Below are 14,289 nucleotides of genomic sequence, written 5' to 3'. Positions count from 1 at the left end.
TGAATCCAAGAACTTAAGGTTCAAAGAGAATACTCGGAGCTCCTGTAGATGGCCATCACGACACTCTCAGCATAACCAGGATTATTTGGTGTTAATAGCATAATTGATGGGCATTAAGACGCTTATGGATAGTAACAAGTTTGTGCAGTCTCCATCCCTGGAGGTTTTCAAGACTCAGCTGAATAAAGCCGGTTGGGATCTCATAACCAATCTTATATTAAGCAGCAGATTGGACCACTCCTTTCCAATCTGAATTATTCTATGAGTCTGTGATTATTTCTATGGGTTTGTTACTTGCTATAATTCTCCAGAGAGGTGAGACCAAGGAAAGGACTTAGCATCCAAGCTTGCTCTGGATTACTGACCAAGTGCTCTGATCACCGGGGAAATGTGCAAAAGGAGTTCTCCTCCTCCTCCATTAGTTGTTTAGCTCAGAAATGGCATGAGTACTGTAAAATGCAAGTGGATAGTGGCACATGCTGTGTTCCCTGAATCAGCCACCTGCTTAGCCTCACCTCAGTGAATTTCCTATTGCCTGATTCCAGGTGACACCTTGTTCTCCATAGAGGAGCACCATGTCAGATGTCCAGGTAAGACCTGTTAGGTCAATGGAGAGAGCTGGATATTTCCCTTGAACTTTCTGAATCACTCAAGGAACACCCTGCATTCTTGCTAGTGACCACATGGAGAGCCCGAACGCTTAAGATGGCTGTCCTAAAATATCCTGTCTAATTATCTTACCCAGGCATCTAAAAGGTGTAGGCCACCTAAATAGTACCCCCGTTCCTGATCCTCAGCCTACATCTCACACAGTAATACTGATCTTACCCAATCCAACACCCTAGTGCAAGCCCAACCGTTATGATTTCACAGAATCACAGAATGGTTGAGGTTGGAAGGGACCTCTGGAGGTCATCTTGTCCAACCAGCTGCTCAGGCCGGACCACCTAGATCCAGTTGCCTTGGACCATGTCCAGACAGCTGTTGAATATCTTCAAGGAGAGAGACTCCACAACCCCCCTGGGCCACGTGTGCCAGTGCTTAGTCACCCCCACAGTAAAAAAGTGTTTCCTGATGTTTAGAAGGAACCTCCTGTGTGTCAGTTTGTGCCCATTGCCTCCTGTCCTGCCACTGGGCACCATGGAACAGAGCCTGGCTCTGTCCTCTTTGCACCTTCCCTTCAGATATTTATAAATATTGATAACACTCCCCTGAGCCTTCTCTTCTCCAGGCTGGACAGCCCCGGCTCTCTCAGCCTTTCCTCATATGTGAGATGCTCCAGTCCCTTCATCATCTTCGTGGCCCTTTGCTGGACTCTCTCCAGTATGTCCGTGGTCTTTAGGATGGATTCAGGCCTCTTTATGGAAGTGCTGGTCTGCAGTTATGGGATTACCCAAGCTGGTGTTTTCACATAATTTAAAGGTTGCTCTTCTGAAGAGTATCACAAAATCTCACCTAGACTGTGCAAGGGATTGCCAACTTTTAAACAGAACTTCAACTTCTTTTCCATGTATATAACCTTTTGTGCTGGGACATGTTCTCATCTGTTTTTTCTATGGCTTTCTTCCTGTGTGGGGAATGTGCAGTATCATTGGCCCTAAAGTATGTCTGAGTAAATAGCACTGAGGTGAATTTTTGAAGCTGTGATAGTCATAATCTGTTGAATGAAGGACTGCTGCTTTGGAGTAGTCCTAGAGGACTTGGAGAGTCCTGGAGGACTTACACATCAACCCTTCAAGACCATCTCTGCCACAGAGGTGCTCAATGCAAACAGGGGCAGGTATATTGGAACATCCTTATCCTTGACGTTGGGAATGGACCAGTCTGGTCTAAATGGTATGACTCTGCTTTAGGATTCAGACCTCCAGCAAGCCCTAGGCAGCATTTCCCAGCTGTTTAGCAATGATACTTCCCATGCCAGAGTAGGAGTGTGTATATTGGATATATGGACATACAAGATCAGGTAAGATGTCTGTATTGGGTTTGCGTGGCAAGGTTTTGGTAGTAGATGGCTTCTGTGAGAAGCTGCTGGAAGCTTCCCCTATGTCCGATAGAGCCAATGCCAATTTAGCTCTCTAAAACTGAGATGCCCAGTAAGTTTTCAAGCATGGGCTATGGCCAGGTGGTGAATCATCTCTAGAAGACAGTGCATGGAACAGCACTTTCTTAATTTACTGGAACAGTTTCCATATGCCACCTTATGTGCCAGGGGTTATTTTTGTTCATAGTTTTCATTTTATAAAGAACTTTGTGTGCCTTGGGGTTTTTGGTAACTCTACAATTCACAACATACTGCTGTAGTAAGAAACAAAGAGCTGTGTGTTTATTCAAAGTATGCCGTCTTATGCAAGAGAGAAAAACTTTTATCTTGTATGTTATAAAACAACCCAACGACTGGAAATTAAGACAAGATTAAGGACAAGGGCAGATTATTCTGCATTTTTCTAGGTGGGATTTCTTGCCTCTCTTCCGTTGGAGATATTATCCTGATTATTGGAAAAAGGCCTGATACTGAACTACATTGATGGGGAATCTAGCCCAGCCTGGCAATTCCTATGTTTCTTAAGAAAAAGCACTGTTGCCAGAGATAGAGTACCCTAAAGTCCTTAATGATCTGGTCCCTTGGCATCATGGAAGGCAAATGAAGAAAATTGAACGCTAAGCTTTCATTTTTTTAAATATGAAAATGTTCACCGTGTCTCTTGTTTTTCCTTCTACACCCTTTCCAGTTTATGTAAAACCAAGACTTTAACCATAAGTGAGCAATGGCCAGGTATCAATATTGTCTATCCTTCTGTTCCTGAAAAACAAGGAAGACATTGGAAAAAAAAATTACCCGCTCTTCAGGTAACAGCCTTGTAAACAGCATTATCTCCACCGTCAGAACAGACCACATGCGCGTAAAAGGATGTGTTATCAAAAATATCTATAATGGTGACCTTAAAAAAGGTACAAGAAGTGCTAATGAATTTCTTGTTATTTTAGAAAGGGACTTTCTTCTCTGTTGGTGTGGAGAGCTTCCTGAAGCAAAAACAAATGAAGCTGGTCTTTCTTTCTTTTTAAACGTGAGGTAGAAAACTTTTCGACTAAGCTTCTGCTCAGTTGTTTCCTAGCTGTTCAGAATTAGGAGGTGATGCTCCGAATGAAGACTTTTAAAGTACTGTCTTTGCTCAAAGACTGCATGACATTAAGCAGGAGAACATAGAGACATCTCTGCAGTTACAATCAAGATTGTTATCAACAATTTATTGTTATCAACAGCTTACAGGTATTGGGCAGGGGGGAAGGCAGGGAAATGACTTACCCAGGCCACATTTGGAGTAGTGGAGGAGCCAAAATTAGGATGAGGTGCTCTTAGCTGTCTCCTCTGGGCTCATCCTTCTGATGCTTGTTGCCTTCAGCAGCGGGTCCTTCTCACGAAGCTCTCCCTCTCTTAGCTCATTTTGTTTCTCAATTATATTTGTTGGTTACAATTTCTCATTTTCAAGTCCCGTTTTGGAGCTGGACATTGCTTGGATGGAGCTTTCCAAGGGCCGAATGAGGCTGTCCCATCATGGGGAGCTCGTGGCAGTGCTCATGGTGATGAGTCAGTACCAGCAGATCTGCTCTGACAATGTCACTTTTCAGGGAGCGTGAGCAGCTGAGGTTTGGCTGTGCACGGCCATTTGGGATGCCACAGCAACCAGAGTGCAAACCCAATTGCATTACAACAGGTGCAGTTACCTCCTCCCTCCTGAAACCCAAAGGAGAATTTTTTCTTCTGAGTTTCTCCTGCTAAAAATTATAACATATGTTAACGCTGACTGGCACTGCTGGCCACACTCAGCCACAGTGAGAAGAGGGTGCTGGTTTTGTGCTGAGATGAAGCAAGCTATGTCCTTGGTACTTGTCCAGTTTCACCATGTTTTCTTCTCTCCCCTCCCTGTATGGTTGATCTAGCAAAGCGCTAGGGCAGTGCCCATTGAAGACATAGAATCATAGAATCATAGAATCATTAAGGTTGGAAAAGACCTCTAAGATCATTGAGTCCAACCGTCAACCCAACACCACCATGCCCACTACACCATGTCCCTAAGCGCCTCATCTACACCTCTTTTAAATACCTCCAGGGATGAGGACTCAACCACTTCCCTGGGCAGCCTGTTCCAAGGCCTGACCACTCTTTCAGGAAAGAAATTTCTCCTCATGTCCAACCTAAACCTCCCTTGGCACAACTTGAGGCCATTTCCTCTTGTCCTATCACTTGTTACTTGGGAGAAGAGACCAACCCCCACCTTGCTACAACCTCCTTTCAGGTAGTTGTAGAGCGCGATGAGGTCTCCCCTCAGCCTCCTCTTCTCCAGACTAAACAACCCCAGTTCCCTCAGCCGCTCCCCATCAGACTTGTGCTCCAGGCCCTTCACCAGCTTCATTGCCCTTCTCTGGACACGCTCCAGCACCTCCATGTCCTTCTTGCAGTGAGGGGCCCAAAACTGAACACAGTATTCGAGGTGCGGCCTCACCAGTGCCGAGTACAGGGGCACGATCACCTCCCTGCTCCTGCTGGCCACACTATTTCTGATACAGGCCAGGATGCCGTTGGCCTTCTTGGCCACCTGAGCACACTGCCGGCTCATGTTCAGCCGGCTGTCGACCAGCACCCCCAGGTCCTTTTCCTCTGGGCAGCTTTCCAGCCACTCTTCCCCAAGCCTGTAGCGTTGCCTGGGGTTGTTGTGGCCGAAGTGCAGGACCCGGCACTTGGCCTTGTTGAACCTCATACATTGGCCTCGGCCCATCGATCCAGCCTGTCCAGGTCCCTCTGCAGAGCCTTCCTACCCTCCAGCAGATCAACACTCCCGCCCAGCTTGGTGTTGTCTGCAAACTTACTGAGGGAGCACTCGATCCCCTCGTCCAGATCGTTGATAAAGATATTGAACAGGACCGGCCCCAGCACTGAGCCCTGGGGAACACCGCTCGTGACTGCTCGTGACACAGCAGAAAGACTCCAAGCCTGGACTCTGTCACACTGCAAAACGTGATAAAGTGAAAAAAGGAGCAAGCTATGTGTAACAATGTCTGGGCCAAGAACTAGGAAAGAAACCATTCATTTTAATTCATTTGAATGTCTTCATGCAAATCTTTAATTTCTTAATCTTAACTCCACTTAAGAGAATGATACAGATATAATCATCTTGGTGGACACGGTTTGAACACTAAACAGCCGAGCAGGTAGATACTATCCTTCTATTATACTATATATTTTCATATTATCCTTTATCTGTTCTTTCTATAGTATCTGAGCTGCACGTATCTGGCATGGCATCTGGAGTACTTTCCTCCTCTAACTTTAAATAAACTGACAAACACTACAAATTGAGGAGGCTCAGTGTCTGGTTTTTATTAGTCACATCAAATATTTTGGGTTTTCCACTTGCTCACCATGAAAACGGCTAATGAGATTTTTTTTTTCCTGAGCGAGGGGCAGTTAGAGTCTGATATGAAGTAAATCAGCCCTGGGAAATCTTGTCCTCTCTTCACTGCTTCAACACAAGTGACATCGACCTGCGTGTAACATGAGGCCATGTGAACCCCCCAACTCCCAAAATCATCACTTTCAGGGACTTCTTTCTTCTACTTTGAAAAAAAAATATATTTTGAATAATTTCCTACATTAAAAGAAAGTTAGAGTTGCAAGTCAAACTCTCCAGATGAGGGAATGTTGATCTCTGGTAATTAGAAATAAAGAAATTTAGGAGCTTTGAGCATGCACCTTAGGACAGAGCCTGTAATTGTAAGATTGTTTAATGCTTTCTTCATAGGACCCTGTTCTCCTGTAGGGCTGTCTGCTTATCAACATGCAGTGATCAAAATAGATGGGACTTCAGAAGGGCTGAACTGTGATAATCAGAGGTATCAACAGAGATGAGTGTATGTCCAGAAGATATAAAAGATTCTACACGTTGCTTTTCCATCCAATTTCTTGCCTGCGGTAAGTGTCGCCGTGCCCTTTTGAAACACGAGACTGTCCCACACGTGATGGGATTCTGCTGGATGAAAGTGGTCTCCAGCAAAGTTTGCACATTTCTTGTGCAGTTGGGAAATGCAACCGGATTCGAAGCTGATTGCACTCGCTGTCCGAGCTCGACGTCTCGGGGCGAGGACCCTTTTTCAGCACCGAATGCTCTCTAGTTACAATGAGCTTTGTCCTGGCCTCGGGGAGAAAGTTTGAGGCCATTTGCCACACACGAGTGAGTCCTCTGCAATCTCCTGGGCAGTTGCCTTGGTCGGATGGATACAGGTGATGAAATAGGGTCTGGCTATAAAGTGTGGGCAGTTCAATTTATGAGGGTCAGAGGAGAACTTCCTCGGGGTAAGTGGACTTCTATTGAACAGCCTGATAAATAGCTGCTAGGTTTTTTTGAGGAACAGCTACATGGCATGGAATATGAACTGCTTTATGGAAATAACTCCTGCACTTCATTAGCATGTTTTACACTCAGCTTGATTTGATCCTGTCTAGGTCACTTTTCTCCTTCTTTCTCCTCCAACACCCCAGAGAGGCACTGACCATCGGAGGCCCTGAACAGCACAAGTGTTAGGACTGGTATGGACATCTTGGACCTTTCAATACTACAGATTTGCCAGCTGCAGATCATTGCTTTCACGTTTAATTGCATTCACCTTCAAGAGTGAAGTTGCCCAGAGCTCAGCCCCAAAACCTGCTGTGCTCCAGTATTTAAAACCTGTGCACAACACTGCAAGAGCCAGAGGGGTGGTGGAGTTGGTGGTAGGATCTGGATCCAGGACTTTTCACAAACATACTGGCTTATCTGTGTGAAGGGGATAAATCTGATGGTAGGGAGATTATTTTTGCCAAGGTCCCTAAGCACTGGGAGACAGTCATAGACACTGAGGTAACGCAGGGCAATTTTCGCTGCTAATTACAGCAGATGGAGTTTGTTTGCGACAGTCGAAAACCAGGTGGGAAGGTTTGGTGGGTATACCCAGACCAAATGTGACATCTGCGGCGTTTGGACATTCGGCTTGTTTGTAGCCAGCATGGAGAAACAGACAATTCTGCGGCGCAGTTTGTCTCACCCAAATGCAGACATCTAGAATAGGTCATCTGAGCTACGCCTACTCCTCGCTGTTGACTGCGACGGCAGACGGGTGACTAGCTCAAAAGTCTACACCAACATCTAATATTAAGTGAGGAAAGGTGAAAACCATCTTGTTGATCCCAAAGTGTTTTCTTGTCTGGCAGTCAAGCTTCCCTCTAGAGAAAGAGATGGAGTGCTCTGAAATCCTCAACAGGCCTGTTGGGTTACTCAAAGCTTTGCACCTCAAGCATCCATCATCTCATGGTCATTTGCTAATCCCAAGATCTCCATCCCAGCCCCACCCTTCTCCGCTGCACAAATAGCGCTTGGTCCATGTAAATGGTACTAGGGTAACAGTAACAACATGGGTCACGGAAATCTAACCTGATGGAAAGGATACCTGCCGGTTAGCTATTTATTTAATATTTCACCCATAAGTTTCTCTCTTCAGATGTCCACCTCTGTTGACTAGCATCAGTGCTCCCTTGTTAGCCAGAGCAATGCTTAATTGCCCCATTTTAGATTGCCTTCATCTACAATCCCTTGAATGCTGGTGTCACTGCGGTATTTGAGAACAGCTGAATGTGCATTAGAAAAATACCTTACAGAGAAAATCCTGGATCAACCACAGGACATTATGATTTTAAAATTATGTCCCAAATCATGAGGTCTGAATTCTGTAGCATAAGCTCAGCCTGAGTTACTCTGGCAATAATTTGAAGGATTGCTTTTGTTACTGTAAGAAGAGGCTTGGGGACTCATTGAAAAGGTGTTGTAAAAAAGTCCTGAGCCTCATTAGGAGCAAAAAACAAGGCATAAACCCTTATTCTGCAGTGAATAAAAGGGTCAGCTTTAATAATTTATCTCAAGGAGGAAAAACTCATATTCTGTTTCTTTAGCCTGGCTGATGCAAAATGCATCCTGACCTTTCTACATTCAGCTTTTCATTTTCTCACTCTGTACTTCCTTCCTGAGGACCACACCAATTTTCTCACTCATACACTAACATTTCTTGGTTAGTGGGTAGAGTTAGAAACGTCCAAGTTACTCTAGCTGAAGAACTTTTCTAAATATTTCCTACCACTACTATTTGCATTTAGAAGTTGTTCTTTTTGCATTTCTATAAGGAATCTTCAAAATCTGCACAGTTCAGAAGTTTTTTTCACTCCCTAGGCACTAGATTAAGATAATCTAAAAACTGAAATGCAGCCCTTTATATTTATTTCTGTGGCATAGTATTTAGCCCCAGTTCTTGGAACATCTACAACAGCTTCCTATGAGGTGGTAAATTCAGAGCTGACTCAACAAAATTCATACAGCTGAGATTAACTATGTCTTCACTGAACTAAAGGAAGGCACTGAGCTGTGCCTTCCCAGACAGAAGTATCTACCCATCTCATAAAACTAAAGATGTAGAAAGATGTCTTCTGACATGCAGCAGAAAGATTTCTAATGGTGGTCTTCAACCATGGGAAGTTCACTTGGTAATGTAAGGGCTAAAGGTGGGATGGGAATAGTATAATGTAATAGTCTGTGCTTTAAAACTTGCTGGAGGTCAGGTTCATCTCCTCTGATTTTAAATGCCTATAATGAAGGGTATCTCTGCGTGAGTTTACCATCTAGATCTTCTTTATTTTCAACCGGGAAAACCAAACATTTACAGGGCATGTTCCATCTGACCTATTTAAACCATCTTTTTTAAGATACAGCCCTGCCCTAGTTGAGTCTGTTTGTCTTCATTGACAGTAAAAGGAGTCTAGACAGCCAGCTCAGGTGTTTGTCTCCCATGTGAGTCTGCAGAGGTGTTATGACTCCCACCTTTAGTGTCTAGTTATCGGATGGGGAAGAAAGCCGCCTTCTTGGTTAGACAAAAACAGGTATTACATATCCAATGTCCAAGATGGATATGACTTTTATGACTTTTATGGCAACAATGCCATTATGTTATGCAAAATGTGCATTTGTTCATTTAGTCTTAGACCCCAGTACAGTCACAGACCCCTTTAAAACTGAAGGTCTAGGTCTCTTCTGGGCTAAAGAAGGAATAATTGGTACAAAAATCAGTCAGATTATGAGACTGCCTGGAGATGGGTTAGATGGCAAATAAGAGCTAAGGATAACGCAGAAGAACTTTCTCTGACTATAAATTAGAGGCTTAGAGCACTGGTTGAATCTAGAAAGTGAGTCTAGAAAGTGAGGAGGAAGAGCACAATCCTTACCAGACCCTAGACTCTAGTGCTGGAAGAGAACTTGAGGGGTCATCTAGTCCACGCCTAGGCACAATCAGCTCCACCTCTATCACTGCTGGAGACTGTTCTCTTGTCCCCTTCTCCATCATCATTCCTCAAGTTATTCAGTCTTTCCTTTCAGGAAATATTTTCTAGACCCCCTTGTCATTCTCACTGCGTTCCTCTGAACTGTCTTCTGCTGGTCCATGTTTTTCTCAATGTTTAGTGTGCACAACTGGGCACAACACTCTATCCATGGCTTTATTGTCACAGCATAAAACCAGGGATTGCTTTGCATGTGTGATACATTTCAGAATTAGATTTACATTTTTTATGTGTGACATTGCCAATTGGTCTTCTGCATGGAAGCCCCGGTTCGTTTTCGGAAGAACAGCTATCTAATCAGTGATGCCACTACTCCATTTCACAGGCTGTTTTATTCTGCCTACATATAATACTTGCACTTATTCTTTATATTACATCTTAATTTTTTTTGTCCAGTGTATTGAGGTCACTTTGAATTCCCTTCCTGCACTCTAATATATGCATGGTCTCTCCTGGCTTAGCATCTTCTGCAAATGCAATAAAGATTGTCTGTATTCATCATCCAGATAACTGTTGAAAATACTGAATAGCCTAAGACCCACAGGGTCTTAGGGGAACACCTTTCAATACATCCTTCTCTTCTGACAGTTAATCGGTGGCGCTCAATATGCTCTTCCATTTGACACAGTTGTGAACCATTTTAAAGGCACTTTCTTTTCAGGGATTTTCCAATCAATTTTGTACTCACCTTATAATTCGACTAGGTTATATTTCCCTAACTTGACAGATGATAGTGTAAAAATTCTTACTAAAGTCAAGCAAAGAGACAGGGTGTCTTGGGTAAGGAGCTCAGTACAGAGGCTGTCTTAAGACTTCTGCACTTTATAGGATTAAGTATACTTGATTAGCTATAACTTAATGGTAATAAAAAGGAGAAGGGAAGGAACAAATATGATCACGCAATAACATACTTCATTTATCAGTTTATTTTAAGGTCCTGAAATTTTTCTGCTCAGGCCAGAGAAATGATGATTGCAAATAAGAATATCTATAGAAGAAAGTTACCTGTACTATGCAGCTGTATTTGCATGGGGAAATTTTAAAGAACCTAATCTAGGCATTGCTGTGTTAATGAAGTTGTGGCAGTATTCACTACATGGAAACTAAATATATCAAGAGTTCTTCACGTAAGCCAGAAGCTCAGCCAGACACTAAGTCTGAGGAGAACAAGTTTAAAAATTAAGTCTCCTTCAGATCTGCTCATCAGACACTGTTTTATTGCAATAATAATGTGCTTGGCGTTTGATTCCCACAGGGAAATACTACGGGATGTTTTGGCTGTTGCTGCATATCAACCTGATGATTCTGGAGAACAGCACCAACAGCCAAAAAAGCCAACACAATGTTGGGTGTCGTCACTGGGCATGGGACAGAGAAGATCGTCTTGCTGTCATATAAAACCTTGGTGGCCCTACATCTGGGGTAGCTGGTGCCATTGTGGTCTCTGCATCTCAAAAAGGACGTAGCGGAATTGGAGAAAGTCCAGAGAAGGGCAACTAAAATAATCATGGGGATGGAGCAGTTGCCTTACAAGGAGAGACAGCAAAGGTCTAAGACTGTTCAACGTGGAGAGGGGGAGGATGTGGGTAGGTTAACTGTCACGGAGGTGAGGGATATGGTGAATGCAGACCATTAGCCACCAAATCCCACAATAACAGAACTAGGAGACATTTAGTAGAACATCAGTTTAAAACAGATAAAATGAGTCCCTTGTGTGCACAATGGGTCCTTTAGCTTGCTGCCAGAGGAGGTTGTGGAGGCCAATAGTATTCGCAGGTTGTCGTGGTTTAACCCCAGCCAGCAACTAAGCACCACAGCCGCTCGCTCGCTCCCCCCACAGCGGAATGGGGGAGAGAATTGGAAGGGAAGGGTAAAAGTGAGAAAACTCGTGAGTTGAGATAAAAACTTTGTTTAATTATATTAAACTAAGATTAATAATTGAAAATAATAATAATAATAATAATAATAATAATAATAATAATAATAATAGTAATGAAAAGGAAAATAACAAACAGACAGAAATAAAACCCAAGAAAGACAAGTGATGCAAATGGAAACAATTGCTCACCACCAACCGACTGATGCCCAGCCAGTCCCTGAGCAGTGGCCCCCCCACCAACCTCCCTCCTAGTTTTAGTGCTGAGCATGATGTCATATGGTGTGGAAGACCCCATTGGTCAGTTGGGGTCAGCTGTCCCAGCTGTGTCCCCTCCCAACAACTTGTGCCTCCCCAGACTCCTCGCTGGTGGGGTGGGGTGAGGAGCAGAACAGCCCTTGACCCTGTGTAAGCCCTGCTCAGCAGGAATGAAAACATCCCTGTGTTATCAACGCTGTTTCCAGCACAAATCCAAAACACAGCCCCATACCAGCTACTATGAAGAAAATTAACTCTGTCCCAGCCAAAACCAGCACACAGGTTCAAACGGGGCTGACACCCCTGATGGACAGCAGGTCCGTAAATAGATCTAAAAGGCACAGGCAGGGATGCAGCCTTTAATGCAAAAGCCGTGGACACATGGAGAAATGAGGGGATTGGAAGTAGCCCGGTTCAAGTGCCCTTCTGGACTAGCATCTCCTGCTGCCATTGCTGGAGGCAAAAGCCTTGGCTAGAGGCACTGTTGGCCTGATCCAGCAAGGCCGTTCTCATGTTTCTTGCGCTAATTTGTATAAACCTTTAGGTTTAGGAGCTTGCACTCACTGGCCTGTGAGGATGGCTGGGTTTTGTGGTTTTTTTCTTTCACACAGAAAGATCTTTGGGGACCGTGCATTGCACTGGGGTTTTCATACTAGTCTGTTCTTGCATACACAGCTCAGAGCTGTTTGTCCAACAGAGAGTTTGATCCGAAGCATTTTGTGTTTCAGAAAACCAGGGAATTTCCTATATCTCTGTGGATGTGAACTAAAGGCCCATATACTTAATTTGATAGCAGTGAGCCATAGCATAACAAATATTCGTGGAGAAATCTATGGTGAGAAGCATGATAAACACAGAGAAAGGAGAGCTGTAGATTCTTGCTCTCCACTTTGGACTGGAGGATGAAACCCTCCTGGTGCCTGCTGAGGGGTAGGAACACACCAGGTATCTTTCAACGCACACATCCCCTCCAACTTTTGAGACGGAGCATCATCAGTTGATAAAGGACAGAAAGTGATATGTTTGGTGGATTTAGCCCAACACTGAATACTGGACCCTCGAGGTCCCTTTCAGTTTTATGATCCTCACGTATTTATCACAGAACTCGTCGTCAGTGAAAGGAATAGTTAATAAGAGTGTAATGAATCCCATCCAGGATGTTTGACAGGGAAGACTGTTCTCAGTCACTAAATAAGCAATTCAAATTCTCTTTTCAAATTCAGTACGGATTTTCAGGGTGGACTTGTCTCATCCAGCTGTAGCTGCCTGAAAGACCTGTGTTTGGTTTAAACTAGTTACGCTGGTTTAACGGTTGTCTGCAGATGGGAGGGAGGGAAGGACGGGTGATTCATCCGGTAGATGTAGATGTCCAGAAGAGGAGGTGAATCACTCTCTAGATGCACTTGTTGACTCTCTCCATTGACTCAAGGGGGAACTTTGAAGACTATGTTGACCATACAACTCTCTCTTGACTTGAACCTAAATCCTTGTTGACCTTGCAAATACGCTCCACTTAAGATGCAAAATTTGTGCGCCTCATGTCAACTCTGTCTCACTTTTATGGGAAATAAAAAGCAGTTAAAAACACTTTGGCCATTATAAATAATTAGACTGGGTGAAAAATTTCTGATGATCATTTCTAGCACATGGTATAACCAGGGCTTCCCCATACCTCTGCTTTGCAGCAGAGCTGGATGCTGCAGTGGAGGACGGGAAGGGCCCTTGTGCATGGCATCTTTAATGATTTTTCTTTAAAATACTAAGCATAGTCCTCTAAGCAATCTGTAAAGAAAGCCAAGAGTGGCCTATTTAAGTGCAAAACCTAGCTATTTGCTCTTCAGCTGGTCAGTACAGAGTAGCACTGTATCCCATGCTTAAGGTAAAATTCCCAATACATTTCCTCCTAAGTAAAAAATAAATAATGTGAATTTACAACCACCATTACCATAATTTCAAGGACGTATAAGCAATATACTGATTAACAGACTTTAGTCAGCTATTAGAACCACTCCCCACTCCTCCAGGCAAGGTCCATATGAAGTGTTATTTCCTTGAATAGTGGGCTTATGTAAGAGTGATTCACAGCAGAAAAGTTGAATTAAAGAAAGAAAACACAAAGCTTGCTTATTTTAGTGAGTTATGTGGATATTTACCACTGCTTTGAACTGGGCAGGATTGCAATAAGTTCATAGTGTTGTCCTTCCTTTAAGCTGGTTTGGTTTTGCTTGCAATGTCATTGGATTTCTAAAGTAAGCAATGCCCAACTGAAAACCTAATACCGCTTTGCTTTATTTGAGACGGTAACGTAAAGAGATCAAGTCTCTCGGGAGATCTTGGTAGAGACCTCTATGAATTTCTGTTTTCTCCCCAGCTTCTGAATGATTCTGCTTTTTTCCATTGGATAAAACTGCACCACTTACTCTGTAAAATCTGCTTACAGCCTCCGCTACCCCGACCTCCAGACTAAAGGAGTTCGTGCACTAAGAGTTTTAAAAAGCACTTGCAGGATTTTGAAAGGCCATTGTTAAACCCAGACCCAAGGAAGGCTGGAGCTGTGACTGTGTTTTACTCTCTGGCAACTTCATTTCTGCATCTTCCTTGGTCTTGTGGCGTTGTATAAAAGTAATCTTCATAACCCTGTCTGTGGTGACGTGGGCCAAGTGATGGTCTCTTTTCCTCCCAGCTCTCTGCTGAAAGAGAGGACTTCTCTGAGCAGCAAAACTCTGGTGATCACTGGGAGAAA

The sequence above is a fragment of the Calonectris borealis genome, chromosome 1, assembly GCF_964195595.1.
Source record: "Calonectris borealis chromosome 1, bCalBor7.hap1.2, whole genome shotgun sequence".
In the NCBI taxonomy this organism is placed as follows: domain Eukaryota; kingdom Metazoa; phylum Chordata; class Aves; order Procellariiformes; family Procellariidae; genus Calonectris; species Calonectris borealis.
The sequence above is the reverse complement of the archived record's forward strand: the minus strand, read 5'-3'. Positions refer to the sequence as shown.